Below are 17,530 nucleotides of genomic sequence, written 5' to 3'. Positions count from 1 at the left end.
GTATATTAGGAATGGAAGGAATCTTAACAATGCTATTGGTCCATTATTAGATGGAAATGGTAGAATTTTCAACAGCAGTGTAGAAAAGGCAGAATTGTTCAAAAACATTTGTATTCTGTATTTGTGGGGACAGAATGGACAGACGATGTAGTCATATACGATGAAACATTTTCTATTCCAATAATAACTCAGGAGGACGTTAAACAGCAACTACCAAAGTTAGACATTCAGCAGAGCTGGATAACTTGCATCAAAAAAATTTTAAAAAGCTTTCCAAGGAGTTCACTGGATTGTTAGTACTGATTTTAATAGTCTGGGAATATTAGGGAATTTCAGAGGACTAGAAGAAAGCCAATGTTGTACCAATACTTAAAAAGGGGAAACAAGATGACAGAGGCAATTACAAGCCTATCAGCCCAACATCAATCATGAACAAAATAGTGGAATAGCTGATACAGGACTCAATTAATAAAGAATTAAAGGTGGATAACCTAATAAATGCCAATCAACACAGGCTTATGCAAAATAGGTCTTATCAAACTAATTTTTTTATGAGAATACATGTTTGGTTGATAGAGGTAAGAGGGTTGATGGAATATACTTAAACTTGGTACCACATGACAATCTGTTTAAGTAACTAGAACAATCCAAAATGGCACACATTAAACGGATTAAAAAACTGGCTGACTGATAGTTCTCAGCATGTAATTTTAAACGAGGAATCATCATTTCAGGTGATTTTCTAGTGGGGTCCTGCTGGGGTCAGTTTTGGCCCAACACTATTTAGCATTTCTACCAATGACCTGGAAGAAAACAAAAAGTCACTGATAAAATTTGCAGGTTATACAAAGATTGGGGAACAGTAAATAATGAAGAGGATAGGTCGTAGATATAGAGCCGACTGCATTTCTTGGTAAACTGAGCAAATAAACTATATGTGCTTCAACATGGTCAAATATAAACTCATACATCTAGAAACAAAGAACATAGGCCATATTACAGGTTAGGGAACTCTACCCTGGGAAGCAGTGAATTTGAAAAAAAAGACTTGGAGGGTCAGAGATTAATCAGCTGAAATAAAATCCTAGTGTGATGCTGTGGCTCAAAGGGCCAATGCAATACTTGGAGTATAAAGAGAGGAATCTCAAATAGGAGTAAGGGAGGTTATATCACACCTATTTTGTGTCTGCTACAAGAATACAGTGTCCAGTTCTGGTGTCCACACTTCCAGAAGGATGTTGACAAATTGGTGATGGTTCAGAGAAGAGCCAGGAGACTGTTTAAAGGATTAGAAAACATGCCTTAATAGTGATAGACTCAAGGCGCGCCATCTACTTATCTTAACAAAGAGAAGGTTAAGGAGTGACTTGATCACAGTCTATAATTACTGACATGTGAAACAGAAGTCTGATAAAAGATGGCTCTTCAGTCCAGCAGACAAAGATATAACAAGATCCAATAAGTGGAAGTTGAAGCTAGACAAATTCAGACTAGAAATAAAGGGACAAATTTTTAACAGTGATGGTAGTTAACTACTGGAACAGTTTGCCAAGGATCATGGTGAATTCTCCATTACTGGTAACTTTTAGATCAAGATTGGATAATTTTCTGAAAGGTGTGCTCTGGCTCAAAGAGGAATTAATTCAAGGAAGTCCTGTGGCATGTATTATATAAGAGGTTAGAGCAGATGATCACAATGGTCCCTTCTGATTTAATAATCTCAGAATCTATCAATTTTTATAAAATTTCAAAGCAAAAATGGAGGGTCAGCTGTAAGTTGCAATTACAATTCTCTTTAATTACTATGGATTTGACATTACTCATTTAAAATGCACATTTGGGGAAAAAAGCAAAAAAATTTGTGGGACAGTTACCCATTACAACTCTGACCTCTAATCCCAGGGGAAATAATGAAGCATGGAAATTTATGCACTGTCAGCAGTAGTCAGTTATTGACTCTGGGTTTGCATCACAATTTCCCACAGATCTGAATCCTTGAATTCATTAATAGAACATGGGTTTATCACAACAAATGGTCACTTGGATATCTAATACAATTAAAACTTAGTGACAGCGAGGTGTTCTCACTTTACTTCTATCATCATAATGTAGCATTGAGGGCTGAGTTAAAAGAACACTGTCAATTTGAAAAATCACATTTCTATCTGAATTTTTTTAAACTACTGTTATTACAAATAAACCCTAGGATTATAATAACTGAAAGAGATTAAAAGGAATATTTTTGTCTGTCTTCCCATTTGCATACTTTGTGTATTGGATAGTATTTTGTGAATAGTCTTTTTTTACTGTTTTCTTGGCCATACATGACCTCTCCTCCAGGTCCTTCAAGAGCATATTTAACAAAAGCAGCAACACGTAACAAAACAGACGTCATTATGGCCTCGATGCATAGCTCTAAAACATGTACTTAACTTTAAGCATCCAAGCAGTCCAACTGACAAAGTTAAGTACTTGCTAAAGTGCTTTGCTGAATCAGTGCACACTTGCATTATCCAAGCTTTCTGAGGATCCAGTCAGGGGTGTCATTATACTAAGTAACATCCAAAAATATACATGAAGAAGCTATCCCTGCCCTGAAGAGTTTACAATCTAACTTAAGATGAGACCCAATAAGTGAATGTAATGAAGGATGAGCTTACATAGGTGAGCTATTGCTCAACCTGATCATCCTAAATAATCATGATTATGTATATAGTATATAAAATTGTTAAAATATTGATTTTCTACCTAGCCATTATTGATAGGAAACCAATTGTAGGCTTCAAAGTAGAAGTGGGTCTTGAAGAGAGATTTGGACCACTTAGGGGAGGGTGTTCTAAGCATAAAGGGTGCTTTTGAAATGGAAACTAAAACTTAAAGCAAACTGACAGCAAGCAACAGGAAGGTGCATAAAGAGCAGGGGCGGGCAACCTTTCAGAAGTGGTGTGCCAAGTCTTCATTTATTCACTCTAATTTAAGGTTTCGCATGCTAGTAATGCATTTTAACATTTTAAAGGTCTCTTTCTATAAGTCTATCATATATAACTAAACTATTGCTGTATGTAAAGTAAATAAGGTTTTTAAAATGTTTAAGAAGCTTCATTTAAAATTAAATTAAAATGCAGAGCCCTCCGGACCAGTGGCCAGAACCCGGGCAGTGTGAGTGGCACTGAAAATCAGCTTGCGTGCCATCTTTGGCATGCGTGCCATAGGTTGCCTACCCCTGATTAAGAGATAGAAAGAAGGGGACACCTGAGTGTGTATGGTGTTATCACTCTTTGGACTGCCCTAAAGACCCTTTTAAACTGTGAAGAAAAACCCTTCTAACAATTAAAAAAAACAACACACACACACATACACATTCCAGACATACTATTTATAGGTATGGTATGTCACAACATTTCACTTTTAAAATTAGTCTATTAAAAAAAATCATGTTGATAATACCCATTTAAGAAATAAACTAGTATTAGCCATTCTGTTTTCTAGCAAGAAATGATTTATCACCCACTGGCAGAATTCTAGTCGTACGTCTTTATAAAGAGACACACCGCCTTGGAAGCAGTAATGTGAAAATAACAAAAGTATTTGTAGAAAGGCTTTAAAGAACATTGAAATAACCATTATATATTTCTTACTATCAAATGGTATTAGAAAATGCTATTCTTATGTAGGATAATACCATCAAAAACCAAATTTTCCTAACAGCTCCAATGGGGATTTTTCATGCTTTGTAAGTACAGATATAAAATTTGCTTCAAAGTAGAGCCCATCTATTGGAATTTAATCATTAGTGCAGGGGTCAGCAACCTACGGCATGCGTGAAAAGGTGGCACGCAAGCCGATTTTTCATGGCACACGGGGCAGGCTGAGCTGCTCAGCCCGTCGCCACTGTGGGGTTCCCACTGCTGGCCCCTTGCCAGCCGGGGTCCCACTCAGCACCCGCTGCTGGCCTGGGGGAAGGAACCCCAGGCTGGCAGCGGGCTGAGACCCCAGCTGGCAAGGAGCCAGCAGCCAAAACCCCAGAGCGGTGGCAGGCTGAGCCGCTCAGCCAGTCCCGGCTCTGGGGTTTCCACCGCTGGCTCCTGCCAGCCGGGGTTCTGCCGCCGGTCCCACTCAGCCCAGCTGCTGGCCTGGGGGAAGGAACCCCAAGCTGGCAGCAGGCTGAGACCCCAGCTGGCAGGAGCCGGTGGTGGAAACCCCAGAGCGGCGGCAGTCAGCCCCGCCCCCCCGGCTGCTCTGGGGTTCTGGCTGCTGGCCCTTCGCCAGCAGGGGTCCCCTCAGCCCCACTCACCTTGCTTCCAGTTGGAGTTCCAGCGCAGGCTCCCTGCCAGACAGGGTCCAGGCTTCCGGCCCTGCTCAGCTCTACCAGCCGCCAGCTCCACTCACCTCAGCTGTGGATCAGGGGTTCCAGCCACTGACCTCCTGCCAGCTGGTTATCAGCTTCAGAAGCCTGTTTGCAGCTTAAAGTATCTAAATACGTGCCACCAGACATTGGAAAACTCAGCAAGGAAAAGCAAGGGCAAGGATCCACTAAACTAATAAGATCTGAATTTTAATTTAATTTTAAATAAAGCTTCTGAAACATTTTGAAAACCTTGTTTACTTTACATATAACAGTAGTTTGGATATATATTATAGACTTATAGAAAGATATTTGAATGTTTTTTAGAAGGTATTACCGGCACTCGAAGCCTTAAATTAGAGTGTATACATGAAGACTCAGCACACCGCTGCTGAAAGGTTGCCGACCCCTGCATTAGTGGTACTAGCAGCAAAACAGTAACAATGCCATGAAGATCTTCAACAGACTCGACATTCAGAGCTTTCAAAAGTACAGATTGTGGTCAACTGGACTTTTTGCCAGGCTGATATTCATTGACAACTGGGAACTGTATTTAAATGACTGTCAAGTAAGATGACTGGTTCAATTTTTTTTTCAGATCGGCACTCATAATTATGCTCTTCCTGATTTCAGCATGTGAAGGAAAAGTACTTCTTTTATGGAAGTCTGTCACATCTGCTATTGTAAGTTGGCAATAGAGAGAATGATTTTAGATTACTGGGTTTTTTTTACATCAACCAACTTTCCCACAACTTTGCATACTTACCAATCAAAGAGTTAACTTTTCCCCTGAGGAATGTAGCAGTGGGCATATGAAATGCATGTAGTTGTATCAGAATTGTGATTTATTATATTTTCCCCTCAAAGATTTTCAGAGGGGCTACTATAATTCTGAGCTTCTTAATGTACCTTTAGATTCACCTCGAGATACTATAATAGCCTCAAATCTCACTTGTGTTACGAGTCAAAATCAGTTGATTGTTCTCATCTTAGTCACCATCACCAATCTGTCACACAATTTAATGTTGTGTTACTACACAAAAGGGAGTTATGATTGGAATAGCCGGCATCTCTCGCATCATCACTGAGGTGAACCAGCAGAGTTGTGTCAGTTTGCTCAGAGCCTTCTTGTTTATTAACTATTCCCAACTCCAGACAGGGTTAGGAATATTATTATGCATCATTTTATTGTTCTAGCACCTAAAGGTCTCGACCACACCAGGTCTCCATTGAGATATGCACTGTACAAGCACTTAAATATCAGTCACTGCTCAAGAGAGATTACGATCTGATCCTGCTTCAGTTGGACTCCATGTGGTGCAGGGGTGTGCTCACATGCAATCAGTTGCAGGATCAGAGCCTAAAAGACAAGCCATAACACATGGATGAAACAAATACACAGGGGAAGGGAACTGGCAGAGGAAGTGGGCAGGGGAGGGGCTGGATAACAGTGATTCTCTGTTGCTCTTCACCTTAGTAGTCATACACCACTGTAAAGTGGATGTAAAACACTACCATTCTGTTTTAGTAGCAGGTTACACTTTCCACTGGTGTAAATGAGTATCTCAAATAAATATCAATGGAGACACAAGTCCAGAAGGCTTCAGCATAAACTAGCTGTGTCCTAAACTCATAGCCAGTCAGAAGCATTAATCACAACTTGTCACCTGTCTGAGTTATACCTTTTCCATGAGCCTTCAACTGCCTCACATATTATCTACCAAAGTATTAAAAAAAATGTTGTATCAAAATTCTTAATGGTTGAGAATGCAGCATAAATACAGTTTCATGGACTACTGCTTAACTGAACATATCCATACATTTTATTGGGTTCATGGTTTTACTTTCAAACATGATATCTTGATAATATTTTATTAATACATCTAAAACATATAATTACCCCTGAAACATTAGTAAATCCCCAAGAAATCCTGGAAAGAAAAATCCTTTCATACACACTGTATTTTACAGTTGAAAGTTATGAAATCTACCAGTTAATTGGCATTACCAGTTCCACACATTGTTTTTATACACACCCCATTTATTGTTGCATTGCTGGGCAAGACTAATGAACTATCATGTCAATTATTTTTACTTTAGTGAAAGTCATTGTCCTTTTTTTGTAAAGACAAGGTATCCAAGTTATCACTATAAGATGTACATTCTATGCAAAAAAAAAAAAAAGAGATAACAGTTAGACATCTACAGTATAGAATAATGATCTTGTGCCCTGATATGAATTACACGATTAATCTCAAAAGCTATCCTAGGCAAGCAGAAATAAATACTGGAGATGGGCCAAGTCTAGAAAAGTTTAAGTGCTACCCAGCCACTTGTGAGCTGCATAGGAAATTTTCCCATCTCTACACCAGCTAATAGTGAACAGAGACAATGGGAGCATGAGAAAAGAAAGAGGGGAGAAAATGATCAAGGGCTGGAAAGACACAATAAGTGCAAGATAGAGGAGGGAAATGACAGGCAAGTCACTTAGAGTGGATTTTCAAAAGCGCTTAGCAGTGGGCTTACCCTGCTCCCTTTGAAGCTGATGCTAAAAACGGCTGACTTCTATGGGAGCATAGTTTGGTCAACACTGAATGCTTCTGAAAATTCTACCTTAGTGCCTTGGTGCTTCAATTCCCCAGTGGTAAAATCGGAGTTATATAATAGTTTCATCCGTCACAGGGGAATTGTGAGTATATAGTAATTAGTATTTGCATGATTATCAGATATTATTTTGACAAGTGCCACTGACAATCCTATAAATAAGAGTTGCGGGGGGGGGGGGGGAGGTGGAGCGGGTAGGTTCTCTCTCTCCGTTTACTGAATATTTGACCTGGTCTTTTTGAGTACTGTACCAACAGAGTCTTCTTAGTTGGTTGCATGTAGGTACTGTACATGCATGTATTGTACTTAGCTAGCTACCTGTAGTTCCTGGTGATACCTAGAGTTCCTGGAAGACTATGAAGTAGACATTACAAAACTCACTAATCTCTAGAACATATAGATATTTTACAGAATAGTATTGGACAAATTCTGGCCTCAGTCACACCCATATAATACCATTAACATCAATGAGATTGCACTGATGTAAATAAGAGCAGAATTTGGCCCTGTGAGTCTTTTCAGATACATTGGCTGTTCATTCTGGTCAAGTACTGCCCACATTGTGGGATTTGGGTGTGTAATTATTTTAAGTTGCCTTGCTGATTTTACTTTCCTATAAAACACATTGTTGTGTATCTTGTTGGATAACGATCCTGCTTTCCTTTTGACTTTGTTATAATGATAATCAATTTTCTAACTTTTAAAGTTCAATAGATTACTGTAAAAATTAGATCTTTCCATCTCTCCCTGGGGGGGGGGGGAGAAGAGAATGACACCCACCCAGAATAGCCAGCCTGGAGCTTAAGAATGTGGGACACCCAGGTTCAAATCCCTTTTCTGAATCAGGCCTGACTTGAACGTGGGCCTCCCACACCCATGTGAGTGCCCTAAGCACCGAGTTATTGGCTATTCTGCAGTGTTTCTTGCTCATGTCTCTTTGTGAAGAATTTCAAAAGGTGCCATGCTCCTTCCAACCTGCGGAACGAATGTTTTTTGTGAAACAGAATTCTTGTTTTCCATCCAGCCCTATTAAAAATACAAAAGTGAAAGAGTTTTTGAAGGTCTTATTTCTTCCGGGAGCTTTAGATATTATTGTCTTTCCTGCTTTCCCAGACAATCTATATCCAAGGACAATATAGCTCTATTAACCTTGCTATAATCAGCCAGAATGTCAAAATCTGTGTTATAAATCTTCAACTTAATCACTTGTGATTAAATATTCAGATGAAATTATGTGCAACATAATGTTATACATCCATCTCCTCTTCCTTAATTGATGACAACAACAGAGGAGTAGAGTGGGGGCAGAAAGGACCAAAACCCTTTATGTATATCAAGACAACTAATACAAGTCTTTGCAGACAACTTCCATCTTTAAGCATGCCGTAATTTCATAAGCCCTGCAACGAGAAACATTATTCTAATGTTGAACAATAAATTAGCATTTAGTAAAGCAGATGACTTTTAACTTTAGATATTCAATAGAATAAATGGTCAAATGTTGCCATCTTTTACAAACATTGCCCCCAGTCCTGAAATCAGATGCCCTGGCATGAACTCCTGTGCCTTTTCAGAGCTTCACTGATTTCAGGATCAGGTTCTATAACCTTTACCAAAAGAAGTTATAGAAGTATTCCACATGCATACAGTAAGTACTACATATGAGACACTTTTCAGTGCTCAATGGGTGAAATTCACCCCTATGCACAAGGGCAGTGCAAGGCCTATGCACCACTGAATTCCTCAAACCAGGGGTGGGCAAACTTTTTGGCCTGAGGGCCACATCTAGGTAAGGAAATTGCATGCAGGACCATGAATGTAGGGCTAGGGCAGGAGGTTGGGGTGCTGGAGGGAGTGTGGGGAGCAGGGGCGGCTCTAGCCATTTCGCCGCCCTAAGCACAGCGGCACACCGCGGGGGGCGCTCTGCCAGTCGCCGGTCCCGCAGCTCCTCTGGACCTTCCGCAGATGCGCCTGCGGAGGGCCCACTGGGCCCGCGGCTCCGGTGGACCTCCCGCAGGCGTGCCTGCGGATGCTCCACCAGAGCTGTGGGACCAGCGGACCATCCGCAGGCACGCCTGCGGGAGGTCCACCGGAGCCACCTGCCGCCCTCCCGGTGACCGGCGGAGCGCCCCCCACGACTTGCCACCCCAAGCACGTGCTTGGCATGTTGGGGCCTGGAGCCGCTCCTGGTGGGGAGTGGGAGGGGGTGCGGTGTGCAGAAAGGGGCTTAGGGCAAGGGGTTGGGGCAGAGGAGGGTTGTGGGGGGGATGAGGGGGCTCAGGGAAGGGGGTTGGGGTGCAGGGGGGATGTGGAATGTGGGAGGGGGCTCAGGGCAGGGGTGCAGAGAGGAATATGGGAGGGGGCTCAGGGCAGGGGGGTGGGGTGCAGGCAGGGTGTGGCAGCGGGCTCAGGGCAGGGAGTTGAGGTGTGGAGGTTCAGGGTTCGGGCTCTGGCCTGGCGCCGCTTACCTGGAGTGGCTCTGGGGTGGCACCGGCATGCACCGGAGCCAGGGCAGGCTCCCTGCCTGCCTGCCTGCCCTGGCCCCGCACTGCTCCCAGAAGCAGCCAGCACCAAGTCCTTGCGAACCCTGGGGGAGGGGGAGCAGAGGGCTCCGCACACTGCCCTTGCCTGTGGGTACTTCCCCCGAAGCTCCCATTGGCTGCGGTTCCCCGTTCCTGGCCAATGGGAGATGTGGGGGGCGGGGCCTGCAGGACAGGGCAGCACATAGAGCCCTCTGCCCCCCCGCCCCTCAGGGGCCACAGGGACATGGTGCTGGCTACTTCTGGGAGCAGCATGGGGCCTGCGGTGCCACAGGGGTGGCAATCCCATGGGCTGGATCCAAAGCCCTGATGGGCCAGATCTGGCCCGTGGGCTGTAGTTTGCCCACCCCATTCTTAAACACTATTTTAGTTACATTTAGAAATGCCTACTGATTTTGGGGTGATGCCTCAGTGTTTGAGCACTCAGTTTAAGATATTTAGAGCCTGATTTGGGGAGATGCTGAGCATATGCAGCTCCCACTGACTTAAACTGAAGTTGTTACTCAGCACCCTGAAAAATTCAACATGAAAAGTGTCCTAAACTTGACACCCAATGTCAGGTGGTCACCTTTGACTTGTTTGTACATAGTAAGAAATTCTAGATGGAAAGGACCTAATAGATCACCCAGTTTATCCTCCTGCCAGTATCAGACTAGTCCATGCAGTAGACTTTAATGATTTAATTTTTAAATGACACATACAATTGGTCTTCCACCATTTTCCTCAGGTGATTATTTCATAGTCTAACTAATCTCATTATTAAGTTGTGTCCTGTTATTCAGCCAAAATGTTCTTATTTTAAAGTGAATGCTTTTTTTGGTTTGCTGACCCTTGCTTTCTTAAAAGTGGATATCGAGATGGATATCTCAGCAGTACATAGACAGCTCTGGCTGCTTTACCAGTGCACGTTTACCTGCACTGCTGTCCAATGCATCTCATCATGGTTCCTGACAACCTAGTTGTGTGGGTAAGAATGTGCCATGCTCAGGTCATTTAATTTTTTTATCTCTGTGAATGATCACCAATGCTGTCAGTGGGGTTACTGGATTTTGTGCTGTAAAGTCTTATTTATTAGAAACTAGATAGACTGCTAACTTATTTCACATAGCCCATTGAACAGCCATTCGAACATTTTTTGTCAGCAATATCCTGATCTAGATTTATATCACTGGTCTAGGGAAAAGAGGCAACACTTCAATAAGTGATTTTATCAAAAAAAGTTCTGCTGAATTACACACTTTTCATAATTGAAGAGTTTCATTATAGGCTTCTCTGGCTCACAGAGTGCAGTTTAGGTTTGATCAGGAAATTTTTGATGAAGCATTTTTTGCCAGAAAATGCTGATTTGTCAAAACTGAAATTTTCATCAGGAAAGATTTGTCAAGTCTGACATGGCAGAGGGAGGGAGGGAGGGAGGCAGGGAGGGAGAGAGAACCCACCCAGTCAAGAATAGCCAATACCTAGTGTTTAGGGCAGTCACCTGAGATATGAGAACATAAGAACATAAGAAAGGCCGTACCGGGTCAGACCAAAGGTCCATCTAGCCCAGTATCTGTCTACCGACAGTGGCCAATGCCAGGTGCCCCTGAGGGAGTGAACCTAACAGGCAATGATCAAGTGATCTCTCTCCTGCCATCCATCTCCATCCTCTGACGAACAGAGGCTAGGGACACCATTCTTACCCATCCTGGCTAATAGCCATTTATGGACTTAGCCACCATGAATTTATCCAGTCCCCTTTTAAACATTGTTATAGTCCTAGCCTTCACAACTCCTCAGGTAAGGAGTTCCACAAGTTGACTGTGCGCTGCGTGAAGAAGAACTTCCTTTTATTTGTTTTAAACCTGCTGCCTATTAATTTCATTTGGTGACCCCTAGTTCTTGTATTATGGGAATAAGTAAATAACTTTTCCTTATCCACTTTCTCAACATCACTCATGATTTTATATACCTCTATCATGTCCCCCCTTAGTCTCCTCTTTTCCAAACTGAAGAGTCCTAGCCTCTTTAATCTTTCAAGACCCTGCTCTGCCTGATTCAGACCAGGGACTTAAACGTGGGTCTCCCCACATCCCAGATGAATGCCCTGCCTACCAGGCTGTTATTCTGGGGTGGGTCTTTTGTTTTTCATGTAAAACTTCAAATGGCCTCAGTTTCATCCTGAAGCAAATGGGACATTTTTTGAACTCTTGAATAATTTCACAGGATGGGAAATCAGTTTCCTGCCTAGGTTTGACAATCTCTGACCCTGATCCTGCAAACATGCAGGGGCTTACCTTTACTGCATAAGTAGACTTACTGAAGTGTTTGCAGGATTGGGTCCTCTCCATATACTGCTGCAGATGTGAAGAAATGCAAGTACTTACATAAGAACATAAGAACGGCCATACTGGGTCAGACCAAGAGGGAATGAACAGAACAGGTAATCATCAAGTGATCCATCCCCTGTTGTCCATTCCCAGCTTCTGGCAAACAGAGGCTAGGGACACCATCCCTGCCCATCCTGGCTAATAGCCATTGATGGACCTATCCTCCATTAACTTGTCTAGTTCTTTTACTTACAGAATAAAAACTGCCATCTACAAGAAAAAAATATTCTCACAATCACTAAGTAACACATTTTTCACTTATTGTTAGCAAGCTTCTACTAAAACTTACAGGCCTGATTCTGTCATTCTTACTCATGATGAATAAGGTACTGCTTACTTCATAAGTAGTCCTAGTGAAGTCAATGGAATTTATTCATTAAATAAGGAACTACTACTCACCACGAGTAAGAAGTGAGCCGGAGAGGTCTGAATGAAACGAATAGGAGCAAATTTTGCCCTAATTTTGATTCTGTACAACCACAGCAGAAGCAGCAAAGAATCCTGTGGCACCTTATAGACTAACTGACGTTTTGCAGCATGAGCTTTCGTGGGTGAATACCCACTTCTTCGGATGCAAGTAGTGGAAGTTTCCAGGGGCAGGTTTATATATGCAAGCAAGAAGCAAGCTAGAGATAACGAGGTTAGTTCAATCAGGGAGGGTGAGGCCCTGTTCTAGCAGTTGAGTGAAAACCAAGAGAGGAGAAACTGGTTCTGTAGTGAATGGCTTGCCAACTACAGAACCAGTTTCTCCTCTCTTGGTTTTCACTCAACTGCTAGAACAGGGCCTCACCCTCCCTGATTGAACTAACCTCGTTATCTCTAGCTTGCTTCTTGCTTGCATATATAAACCTGCCCCTGGAAACTTCCACTACTTGCATCCGAAGAAGTGGGTATTCACCCACGAAAGCTCATGCTGCAAAACGTCTGTTAGTCTATAAGGTGCCACAGGATTCTTTGCTGCTTTTACAGATCCAGACTAACACAGCTACCCCTCTGATACTTGAAACCACAGCAGAGTTTTACTTCACAGTACTTCAGAAATGGAGTTAGTCACATTTACACAATATCATTCTGTACGGTACAAGAAATATGAGGCATCTTACCACCCTGAGGTATGAAAAATTCTATATTATATTCAGCAGTCTGGTGTGGCACATTCTGAAGCGGTTGTACATTAAGTAGTTATTTGATTTTGTCCCACACTGTACAATCTAGCTCAATGAAATCTGATCTTTTTTTCCAAGTCAGTTGCATTGTCTGGTTCTTGTGCTTAGGCTGCAATGTTTGTAGTTACAAACACTTCAGAGGAAAGTATACAATGAGAAAAAAGAAAACAGTTTAATACTATTTGATTTAAAAATTTTACAAAACAAGACAAAATCCTGGATCTTTGGCCTGGAGATACTGAGTGTCCCTTCAATAAAGCCTAAATGCTCCTCAGAGCAGAAGTTCTCTCTATTTGTGTCTTCTACAGTTATGAGCACATTGTCAGTGCCTAATAAAATATTAATAAGAGATTTTCTTTGTTTTGACTGACTTAAGTTATCCCAACATACCAGATATCTGTTATACAAAAATCAGTCTACTACTGCCACCATAGATACAAGCCTAAAATTAGGTTCCTAAATCCATATGTAAGTGGTCTGATTTTCAGTAGCGCTGAGCACTCAGCAATGCCCATTAATGTTATGAACCTAGCTTTTGGCTTGTAACTTTGAAAATCTTGACCTACATATATGTTGTCATAGTGAAGAACAACAGCTATATGGTGTGTTGCATCATGGAGCTCTAATCTAACTAGTCTCAGGGAAAGCCATGGACCCAGAAGCTGAAATGCTATTTGAGGAGATATTTAGTAGAAGCTTAAATCATTGACTGTGAAACTTTTAAGCCTCTTGACTTCATAGCATGCGACAATACATCTCTGTGGAATAAAATCAAAATTTTGAAAGCCTGAATTAGTTTTGACTGAATTTCTACCAGCAAGTTTTCTATTTGATCAGATCATGCCTGGAGAATAAACAAAATGCCAGCAGACTTAGGCTGGGCTATAAAATGGAAACTTCTGATTTAGATCTTCTTATTATTGGGAGTCAAAGCAGATATAGCTTGGAAATTCTTACAAAATGTTAATGTAGCTGTTCTGACTTAATTGTACTGTGAGCTGATGTCAAGATTTTCTTTATGACTGCAGGGTTAGAGAATCTAAAGCTATGTGGTTCTAGATCTTGTGCGTATATTCTTTACATGCTAAATTGCAAGTTATATTTAGCAGCAAAAACATTGTTATACATCTTAGGGCTTGATCCTGCAATATTCTGAGAAATTCTGAAAGGTCCTGAGCATGTAAATCTTTCATTTACATAAACATCACCACCTAGCATTTATAAGGAATTTTTCTTCAACAGATCTTATGTTTTATAAAGGATCTTATAATGCTTTATAATCATTTATCCTTTTTTACAGATGGGGAAAGTGAGGCATAGAGAGGGGAAGCAACTTGCCCAAGGTCATCCACTAGGGGATTCCTGCAAACACTCACTCACATGAGTAACTTGAGGCACGAGTACTCTCCTTAAATTCAAGTGACTACTTACATCAAGTTACTCACCTCTATATTTGCAGGAAAGTCTCCGATTTATCTCAGTGGATACTAGTTCTGGCCCTATACCCACTGTGGGACATAAACATTTTAAATATTTTTCTTGAGCTGAAACTTATAATTGATGACCTGTATCTTCCACTGATTTAGCCTCTTCATTATAATACATCACATTTACATGCACCCCATGTCACTAGCAGACTATTTATAAAAGGAACATAATTAGCAAGATGATTTTATAATTATGTTTTAAAATATGGCAACTATCAGTTCAGATTGGGCGCTTATATTTTAATTACATTGCTCTGTTTATGGAATCTTTTTATATGTATTTTTTATTGTTTCGGTTCTTACTTTTAGGTGTTCTGAAACAGCCATAGAGGGCCTGGCTCAGTAGGACCATAGTGAGTCCTCAACTCACACTGACTCAGAAGTTCAGGATGCTGGTGACCTCAGATTGTCAGATCCAGAGTTCCTCTCCCACCCCAGACTCCCACTGAATGTGAGATCAGGCTGACAAGCAGGTTCATAGAACTTCAACAGATCACATGGTGTTGTCATAATGATCAGCTAAATCATATGGGATTACATTGCCACAGCCCTCTCTGTGCCACGCTGGGGAATAAAGCTCATCTTGTCTTGCTCCCTGTTAAACCCTAATCAGACTGTAACTATAGCTATGGGGATAAAAGGTTGCCTGAAATTCCACAATGTGCTAAAATGAGTGGGGAGGGCTAGAGAGTGGTGGGAACCCCAGTTCTATCCCCTCACTCGCCAGCCAGAATAACTAGCTGGATGCAAGAAAGGATATGATACAGAAAAGGATGAAATATTCCTCACCCAGAACGAGGGAAAGAATTGCTACACTCAAAATCACAAATTTGTTAATTCCTGGCATGTTACAGCAATACATTGCCTCTTACCCCAGGGCAGCTTATAAAGTTATACCCTATCCCATGATTTTATATAAACAGGGCACTGGGCCTTCAGACAAATGCACATGTCCCGGTGCACCTGTTACAGCTCTAAGTCCTTTGAAGACTAGGCATCCTGGGAAATGTAATTTCCCAGAAAGTACTGAAAATCCAGAGATCATACAACCAAGGACACAGGTAACAGTCTGAGATCTCTATGGTATGAAGACTTGGGACTGACTGGTAGAATGAGAGAGAGAGACCTGTGAGGAGCAACAAGTGCCAAGAAATGCCAGCTGAAGCCCTGATACAAGAGCCAAAAGGATTGTTGAGCCCTGGGAAGGTCTTAAGGATTGTGTCTGGGGTAGGCTTTCTATGGTGGGCTAAGAGGAACCAAGAACCTTTCAGCTGCAGTCCTAATAGAGGAGCCAAACTGAACTGTTTAGGTTTATTACGTGTTGGGGCTTCAGCGAGAAGATCCCAGGAAGAGGATTTTTTTTTATTTTAATCACTTGCTGTGAAGTAGATGCATATGTGAGGAAATGAGGAATAGCAGAGCACACAGATTGTGGAGGGAGCAGTGTTCCAACATGAGTATGAAATAGATATTTTTAAAAACTCTGACCACAGTAATAAACATGTCTTGTTAAATAACAAAATTTAATTACTAAAGTTAAGAGTGCTTGTGATAACAATGCAGCAGCACTTCTAATTATCAAAAACTAACAAAATGCACATTCCCTCACAATACCACAACCTTAACACATGGATTGTTGTGTGTCAGTGTGTGTGTTCATCTATGGGGATGACAGAGTTTAATATATTTTAGTCTTTATGTCTGTATAGGGTGACCAGATGTCCCAATTTTACAGGGAAAGTCCAGATTTTTGGGTCTTTTTCTTAGGCTCCTATTACCTCCCCCACCACCACCCCTGTCCCGACTTTTCACATTTGCTGTCTGATCACTCTATGTCTGTATCTAAATACTTCTTTTAGCAACACTCTTAATGCATAATATCAGTCCATACATATCAAATGACAATATCATTGTTGGTAAAGTACTTAGCTGCTGTTTCTTGAAAATAATATTGTGTAGTAGAAAACGTACAATAATAATTTGTGGCAAAGTTATGCAGTGCAAACCTCTAAAATAGGAAGACATTTGTAGACATGCATTTCAGGCAGATCTGTGTGTGTCATTAATATGTAGATACATAAAATGTTTCTTTTCATAAAGATTTGTGCTGTGCTTATTTTTGAGATTCCTGGGTAATAACAGTTTGTATTTGGGGTCAAAGTTAAAGTTCTTATGGTCTGATGGACTATGCACTTAATACTTCACAAGAATATAATGGTCCTGACGGAGAGCTAAGTGTGGGGCAGCTTGGTTAGGGACAAGGGAGAGGGAAGAGATGGCCGTATGCCACCTTGGAGACCCTCCTGGTTTTGGGGCCTGCCAGTATGCAAATCCCCAACATAAGATGGAACATCCAGAGAGCTGCTCTTGCTTAAGTTCTACAACTGATCCCTGATCCCACAGTATTCTTGCCAGCAAGATAAAGAAGTATGGGCTGGATGAATGGACTATAAGGTAGATAGAAAGCTGGCTAGATCATCGGGTTCAACAGGTAGTGATCAATGGTTCCATGTCTAGCTGGCAGTCGGTATCAAGCAGAGTGCCTCAAGGGTTGGCTCTGGGGCTGGTTTTGTTCAATATCTTCATTAATGATCTGGAGGATGGTGTGGACTGCACCCTCAGCAACTTTGCAGATGACACTAAACTGGGTGGAGTGGTAGATACTGGAGGGTAGGGATAGGAAACAGATGGGCCTAGACAAATTAGAGGATTGGGCCAAAAGAAATCTGATGAGGTTCAACAAGGAAAAGTTCAGAGTCCTTCACTTAGGATGGAAGAATCACATGCACTGTTACAGACTATGGATTGAGTGGCTAGGCAGCAGTTCTGCAGAAAAGGACCTAAGGGTTACAGTAGACGAGAAGCTGGATATGAGTCAGTGTGCCCTTGTTGCCAAGAAGGCTAATGGCATTTTGGGCTGTATAAGTAGGGGCATTGCCAGCAGATCGAAGGATGTGATCATTCCCCTCTATTTGGCATGGGTGAGGCCTCATCTGGAGTACTGTGTCCAGTTTTGGGC

General features: G+C 41.7%; 1 protein-coding gene and 1 long non-coding RNA gene across 3 annotated transcripts in view; both read right to left on the bottom strand.

Moving 5' to 3' along the window:
- LOC120396561 overlaps positions 1-14,951 on the bottom strand; it is a 37,085-nt gene extending 22,134 nt beyond the window's left edge. Inside the window, exons 1-3 of one of the 2 annotated variants that reach the window (XR_005593228.1) lie at positions 14,815-14,951; positions 11,766-11,825; positions 1,176-1,276 (exon numbers count right to left, since the gene is read on the bottom strand). This is a non-coding gene — a long non-coding RNA (uncharacterized LOC120396561). Of the gene's footprint in view, positions 1-1,175; positions 1,277-8,243; positions 8,350-11,765; positions 11,826-14,814 lie in introns of those variants that run through there. The other variant, XR_005593227.1, reaches the window with a different exon arrangement.
- XKR4 (XK related 4) overlaps positions 1-17,530 on the bottom strand; it is a 301,802-nt gene that overhangs the window by 253,651 nt on the left and 30,621 nt on the right.

The sequence above is a fragment of the Mauremys reevesii genome, linkage group 2, assembly GCF_016161935.1.
Source record: "Mauremys reevesii isolate NIE-2019 linkage group 2, ASM1616193v1, whole genome shotgun sequence".
Taxonomy (NCBI): Eukaryota; Metazoa; Chordata; order Testudines; family Geoemydidae; genus Mauremys; species Mauremys reevesii.
This window is presented reverse-complemented; position numbering and strand designations above follow the sequence as displayed.